This window comes from Schistocerca piceifrons, unplaced genomic scaffold, assembly GCF_021461385.2.
Source record: "Schistocerca piceifrons isolate TAMUIC-IGC-003096 unplaced genomic scaffold, iqSchPice1.1 HiC_scaffold_1192, whole genome shotgun sequence".
NCBI classification, from domain to species: Eukaryota; Metazoa; Arthropoda; class Insecta; order Orthoptera; family Acrididae; genus Schistocerca; species Schistocerca piceifrons.
Window position 1 is genome coordinate 52501 of NW_025727007.1, and position 7500 is coordinate 60000.

The window sequence follows — 7500 nt, forward strand, 5'->3', positions numbered from 1 at the left end:
TCGCTTTACCGGATGAGACTCGTACGAGCACCAGCTATCCTGAGGGAAACTTCGGAGGGAACCAGCTACTAGATGGTTCGATTAGTCTTTCGCCCCTATACCCAGCTCCGACGATCGATTTGCACGTCAGAATCGCTACGGACCTCCATCAGGGTTTCCCCTGACTTCGTCCTGGCCAGGCATAGTTCACCATCTTTCGGGTCCCAACGTGTACGCTCTAGGTGCGCCTCACCTCGCAATGAGGACGAGACGCCCCGGGAGTGCGGAGGCCGCCGCCCCGTGAAGGGCGGGGAAGCCCCATCCTCCCTCGGCCCGCGCAAGGCGAGACCTTCACTTTCATTACGCCTTTAGGTTTCGTACAGCCCAATGACTCGCGCACATGTTAGACTCCTTGGTCCGTGTTTCAAGACGGGTCGTGAAATTGTCCAAAGCTGAAGCGCCGCTGACGGGAGCGATTATTCCGCCCGAGAGCATCCCGAGCCAACAGCGGCGCGGGTCCGGGGCCGGGCCAGGTAGGTCCGTCATCCGGGAAGAACCGCGCGCGCTTGCCGGGAGCCCGAGCGCCCAAAGGGGCGAATCGACTCCTCCAGATATACCGCCGGGCAGCCAGCCAGGACACCGGGGCTCTGCCCAACAGACGCGAACCGAGGCCCGCGGAAGGACAGGCTGCGCACCCGGGCCGTAGGCCGGCACCCAGCGGGTCGCGACGTCCTACTAGGGGAGAAGTGCGGCCCACCGCACACCGGAACGGCCCCACCCCGCGGCGAGTGGAAAGGCAACCGGACACGACCCCGCCGCGGATTGCTCCGCGCGGGCGGCCGGCCCCATCTGCCGAGGGCGGAGGCCAGTGGCCGGATGGGCGTGAATCTCACCCGTTCGACCTTTCGGACTTCTCACGTTTACCCCAGAACGGTTTCACGTACTTTTGAACTCTCTCTTCAAAGTTCTTTTCAACTTTCCCTCACGGTACTTGTTCGCTATCGGTCTCGTGGTCATATTTAGTCTCAGATGGAGTTTACCACCCACTTGGAGCTGCACTCTCAAGCAACCCGACTCGAAGGAGAGGTCCCGCCGACGCTCGCACCGGCCGCTACGGGCCTGGCACCCTCTACGGGCCGTGGCCTCATTCAAGTTGGACTTGGGCTCGGCGCGAGGCGTCGGGGTAGTGGACCCTCCCAAACACCACATGCCACGACAGGCGGCAGCCTGCGGGGTTCGGTGCTGGACTCTTCCCTGTTCGCTCGCCGCTACTGGGGGAATCCTTGTTAGTTTCTTTTCCTCCGCTTAGTAATATGCTTAAATTCAGCGGGTAGTCTCGCCTGCTCTGAGGTCGTTGTACGAGGTGTCGCACGCCACACCGCCAGCCGGCTGTGCACGCTACCGAGAAAGTACCGGTATGCGAACCGCCAGGCGACGGGCGCGCATCGCACGTTTGAGGAGACGCGGCCGGCCCCACAGGCGGCCGCGACACTCCCAGGTCTGCGAAGCGGGGCAAACGCCGCGCGCTTCAGTATACGTAGCCGACCCTCAGCCAGACGTGGCCCGGGAACGGAATCCATGGACCGCAATGTGCGTTCGAAACGTCGATGTTCATGTGTCCTGCAGTTCACATGTCGACGCGCAATTTGCTGCGTTCTTCATCGACCCACGAGCCGAGTGATCCACCGTCCTGGGTGATCTTTTCTCAAGTTTCCGCCGTCTCTTTCGAGACGGTCGCATAGGCGGTGAGTGAGGCGTGTGGCGGCCCCTGTTCCAGCGTTCTGTGTCCAACGGCCTCACGGCCGACGGGCGTCGTACGGCTCCACACCGGAGCGGACAGGCACTCGGGCGAAAGTCATTCAAAACCGGCGCCAGGCGCCAGGTGCCGCAGGCCAGCCGCTCCAGCGCTTCAGCGCTCGTACCACACAACATTGCCGCTAGTTTTGAGAGGCACGCGTGGTTCCGCACGCGGCGCACGGCTACTGCGAGCCGTACAGGTAGCGTGTTGCGCGACACGACACGCACATCGAAAGACATGCAGTCTAGTCGGTAATGATCCTTCCGCAGGTTCACCTACGGAAACCTTGTTACGACTTTTACTTCCTCTAAATGATCAAGTTTGGTCATCTTTCCGGTAGCATCGGCAACGACAGAGTCAATGCCGCGTACCAGTCCGAAGACCTCACTAAATCATTCAATCGGTAGTAGCGACGGGCGGTGTGTACAAAGGGCAGGGACGTAATCAACGCGAGCTTATGACTCGCGCTTACTGGGAATTCCTCGTTCATGGGGAACAATTGCAAGCCCCAATCCCTAGCACGAAGGAGGTTCAGCGGGTTACCCCGACCTTTCGGCCTAGGAAGACACGCTGATTCCTTCAGTGTAGCGCGCGTGCGGCCCAGAACATCTAAGGGCATCACAGACCTGTTATTGCTCAATCTCGTGCGGCTAGAAGCCGCCTGTCCCTCTAAGAAGAAAAGTAATCGCTGACAGCACGAAGGATGTCACGCGACTAGTTAGCAGGCTAGAGTCTCGTTCGTTATCGGAATTAACCAGACAAATCGCTCCACCAACTAAGAACGGCCATGCACCACCACCCACCGAATCAAGAAAGAGCTATCAATCTGTCAATCCTTCCGGTGTCCGGGCCTGGTGAGGTTTCCCGTGTTGAGTCAAATTAAGCCGCAGGCTCCACTCCTGGTGGTGCCCTTCCGTCAATTCCTTTAAGTTTCAGCTTTGCAACCATACTTCCCCCGGAACCCAAAAGCTTTGGTTTCCCGGAGGCTGCCCGCCGAGTCATCGGAGGAACTGCGGCGGATCGCTGGCTGGCATCGTTTATGGTTAGAACTAGGGCGGTATCTGATCGCCTTCGAACCTCTAACTTTCGTTCTTGATTAATGAAAACATACTTGGCAAATGCTTTCGCTTCTGTTCGTCTTGCGACGATCCAAGAATTTCACCTCTAACGTCGCAATACGAATGCCCCCGCCTGTCCCTATTAATCATTACCTCGGGTTCCGAAAACCAACAAAATAGAACCGAGGTCCTATTCCATTATTCCATGCACACAGTATTCAGGCGGGCTTGCCTGCTTTAAGCACTCTAATTTGTTCAAAGTAAACGTGCCGGCCCACCGAGACACTCAATAAAGAGCACCCTGGTAGGATTTCAACGGGGTCCGCCTCGGGACGCACGAGCACGCACGGGGCGGTCGCACGCCTTCGGCTCGCCCCACCGGCAGGACGTCCCACGATACATGCCAGTTAAACACCGACGGGCGGTGAACCAACAGCGTGGGACACAAATCCAACTACGAGCTTTTTAACCGCAACAACTTTAATATACGCTATTGGAGCTGGAATTACCGCGGCTGCTGGCACCAGACTTGCCCTCCAATAGATACTCGTTAAAGGATTTAAAGTGTACTCATTCCGATTACGGGGCCTCGGATGAGTCCCGTATCGTTATTTTTCGTCACTACCTCCCCGTGCCGGGAGTGGGTAATTTGCGCGCCTGCTGCCTTCCTTGGATGTGGTAGCCGTTTCTCAGGCTCCCTCTCCGGAATCGAACCCTGATTCCCCGTTACCCGTTACAACCATGGTAGGCGCAGAACCTACCATCGACAGTTGATAAGGCAGACATTTGAAAGATGCGTCGCCGGTACGAGGACCGTGCGATCAGCCCAAAGTTATTCAGAGTCACCAAGGCAAACGGACCGGACGAGCCGACCGATTGGTTTTGATCTAATAAAAGCGTCCCTTCCATCTCTGGTCGGGACTCTGTTTGCATGTATTAGCTCTAGAATTACCACAGTTATCCAAGTAACGTGGGTACGATCTAAGGAACCATAACTGATTTAATGAGCCATTCGCGGTTTCACCTTAATGCGGCTTGTACTGAGACATGCATGGCTTAATCTTTGAGACAAGCATATGACTACTGGCAGGATCAACCAGGGAGCTGCGTCAACTAGAGCTGAGCAGCCGGCCGCCCGGGAGTGTGTCCCGGGGGCCCGCGCGAACACGCAAGCGTCCGCTCAATCATTCTGCAAACAGGAGGAGGCTGAGCTCCCCTGCACAATACACCTCGAAACCCTCTCAGGTCCCGGCGGCGCGCAGCGCCGTCCCAAGTACTTGGTCGGGTTCGAGAGAGGCGCAATCGCCCGGAGTTAGGCGAGTAGACGCTTTCGGTGCGACCACCCGTGCTCCCAACTGAGCTTGCCGCTGCCGACAGAGGCCCGGGAGCGTGCTGTCGTGGCATTGCCGGCGGGAGACAACACGCGCCACCTACGGTGACCGGCAGCTCCAACGCCAGCGCCACAGAAGGACAAAAGCCCCACTTGGGTGCCGAAGCGAACTCTCCCAGCACAGCGCACACGCCAACACATCCGCACAGCTGCGATACAAACCACCAGCGAGAACCGCTGGGGCGACCGAGCAGCAGACGGCGTCGCGGCGCCGAGCGCCGGGCGGCGGCGCATCCTCAACGCACACAGTCCTCAATCGGACCAGCACACTGCAGATGTCCACCGCGCTTCGCACCGGGCCCGCGAGGACCTACTTTGGCCGCACGGCGCCGCGCGCAGGGTGCGCCGGCGCGCAGCTGCGACGCCTGCCGCGTCCGTCGGCCGGCGCGCCTGCCACTGGCCGCCCCCACCAGCCGGCTGTAGCGCGTGCGCCCACGCACCGCGCGGCCAGCACGCCGGGAGGCGCCCCCTCACCGGCCGGGGACGGTCCCACCCAGCCACCGCCGCGTATCGCTTCACACCCAGATGCCGTTCAGTTTCGTCGGCATGGTGGGTATCGCTGGAACAACCGGTTAGTACCTCAACCTATCGTCGCCATCACCGATTCACCCCTAGCGAGAACAACCGCACCACAACGGGTTACCATTTCTTCATTTGCGTAACTTCACCAGAAAACGTAGGCGTCCATCGCCATTTGCAACTTCAACCATTATTGCATGCCTGTGTCAGGTGTCACGCCACACTACGTCTGCCCACATACACGCAACAAAATGTGCACGCCTAGACAATACGTGGAAGGTGGCCCCCGTACGTATGCGATGTCCATTGCTCGAACGACTGTCAACCGGCTTCTGTAGCATGTCGCAGATATGGAACGCGCTGCACCATGCCATCACGGTGTGTGAGGAGAGACGACTAGGTCCGAATACATCAACAGACAGCTCATGCTGATCGCCATCCACGGCGTCCGTTCCTCCCACACGTCTCTATGGCGTACCACACTGCAATCCAGCTCTCATAGGGAGACGACACGTAGCTGCGTGCACAATATTTGCACTGTATGGTCCGCCGTTTTTGGGGCGCAGTCGTTGTACGGTCACACATGTGCCACGATGTATCATTCAGTACATAAGGGACGAATGTGCAGTACAGATTGTGGTTCACGCGTACGACATCAGCGGACAGTTGACACAGGCCGCACCACAACGTAGCCTGCGTACGTCGCATGCGAAGGGCATTGAACATGCAAACTTGTCACCAACCACCTTGCGAAGGCAGGGGGCAAGGTGGGGACGTGGGGAGAGGTGGGGGGGGGGGGGGGCGGCATGTACGCCCTGCTGCCATCCACATTACAGTGTACAGCAGGAGCATGTGGAAAGTCAGCAAGACTTGCAAGGTGTTTAACATGAAGCGATACACAGGGGAGCGGGCAGTGCGAGTAGCGAACTATATTGCGAGGGTTGCGGGTGGGCAAACACTACACTAATTGAACGAGTCGTATAACAATTACAGAGCAGGTTTAGGCGACAACGTGGGTTACGATAGGCGACAACGTGGGTTACGTTAGGGGACAACGTGGGTTACGTTAGGGGACAACGTGGGTTACGTTAGGGGACAACGTGGGTTACGTTAGGGGACAACGTGGGTTACGTTAGGGGACAACGTGGGTTACGTTAGGGGACAACGTGGGTTACGTTAGGGGACAACGTGGGTTAGGTTTAAGGCACAACATGGGTTAGGTTAAGGCACAACATGGGTTAGGTTAAGGCACAACATGGGTTAGGTTAAGGCACAACATGGGTTAGGTTAAGGCACAACATGGGTTAGGTTACGGCACAACATGGGTTAGGTTAAGGCACAACATGGGTTAGGTTAAGGCACAACATGGGTTAGGTTAGGGGGACAACATGGGTTAGGTTAGGGGACAACATGGGTTAGGTTAGGGGACAACATGGGTTAGGTTAAGGCACAACATGGGTTAGGTTAGGGGACAACATGGGTTAGGTTAAGGCACAACATGGGTTAGGTTAGGGGACAACATGGGTTAGGTTAGGGACAACATGGGTTAGGTTAAGGCACAACATGGGTTAGGTTAAGGCACAACATGGGTTAGGTTAAGGCACAACATGGGTTAGGTTAGGGGACAACATGGGTTAGGTTAGGGGACAACTTGGGTTAGGTTAGGGACAACATGGGTTAGGTTAAGGCACAACATGGGTTAGGTTAAGGCACAACATGGGTTAGGTTAGGGCACAACATGGGTTAGGTTAGGCACAACATGGGTTAGGTTAGGGCACAACATGGTTAGGTTAGGGGACAACATGGGTTAGGTTAGGGGACAACATGGGTTAGGTTAGGGGACAACATGGGTTAGGTTAGGGGACAACATGGGTTAGGTTAGGGGACAACATGGGTTAGGTTAGGGGACAACATGGGTTAGGTTAGGGGACAACATGGGTTAGGTTAGGGGACAACATGGGTTAGGTTAGGGGACAACATGGGTTAGGTTAGGGGACAACATGGGTTAGGTTAAGGCACAACATGGGTTAGGTTAAGGCACAACATGGGTTAGGTTAGGGGACAACATGGGTTAGGTTAGGGGACAACATGGGTTAGGTTAGGGGACAACATGGGTTAGGTTAAGGCACAACATGGGTTAGGTTAGGGGACAACATGGGTTAGGTTAAGGCACAACATGGGTTAGGTTAGGGGACAACATGGGTTAGGTTAGGGGACAACATGGGTTAGGTTAAGGCACAACATGGGTTAGGTTAAGGCACAACATGGGTTAGGTTAAGGCACAACATGGGTTAGGTTAGGGGACAACATGGGTTAGGTTAGGGGACAACTTGGGTTAGGTTAGGGGACAACATGGGTTAGGTAAGGCACAACATGGGTTAGGTTAAGGCACAACATGGGTTAGGTTAGGGGACAACATGGGTTAGGTTAGGGGACAACATGGGTTAGGTTAAGGCACAACATGGGTTAGGTTAGGGGACAACATGGGTTAGGTTAAGGCACAACATGGGTTAGGTTAGGGGACAACATGGGTTAGGTTAGGGGACAACATGGGTTAGGTTAAGGCACAACATGGGTTAGGTTAAGGCACAACATGGGTTAGGTTAAGGGACAACATGGGTTAGGTTAGGGGACAACTTGGGTTAGGTTAGGGGACAACATGGGTTAGGTTAAGGCACAACATGGGTTAGGTTAAGGCACAACATGGGTTAGGTTAAGGTACAACATGGGTTAGGTTAAGGTACAACATGGGTTAG

The 7500-nt window shown here is 56.2% G+C and overlaps 2 non-coding genes and 1 pseudogene across 2 annotated transcripts; all 3 read right to left on the reverse strand.

Moving 5' to 3' along the window:
* The window catches only part of LOC124729109, a 4222-nt pseudogene extending 2889 nt beyond the window's left edge, over nt 1–1333 (reverse strand).
* Nucleotides 1334–1521: 188 nt separating this feature from the next.
* On the reverse strand, nt 1522–1676 carry LOC124729099. The gene has a single exon (XR_007007532.1). It is a non-coding gene; the product is annotated as a 5.8S ribosomal RNA (ribosomal RNA).
* Nucleotides 1677–2029: 353 nt separating this feature from the next.
* LOC124729103 lies at nt 2030–3938 on the reverse strand. The gene has a single exon (XR_007007536.1). It is a non-coding gene; the product is annotated as a small subunit ribosomal RNA (ribosomal RNA).
* Between the last annotated feature and the right edge of the window lie 3562 nt (nt 3939–7500).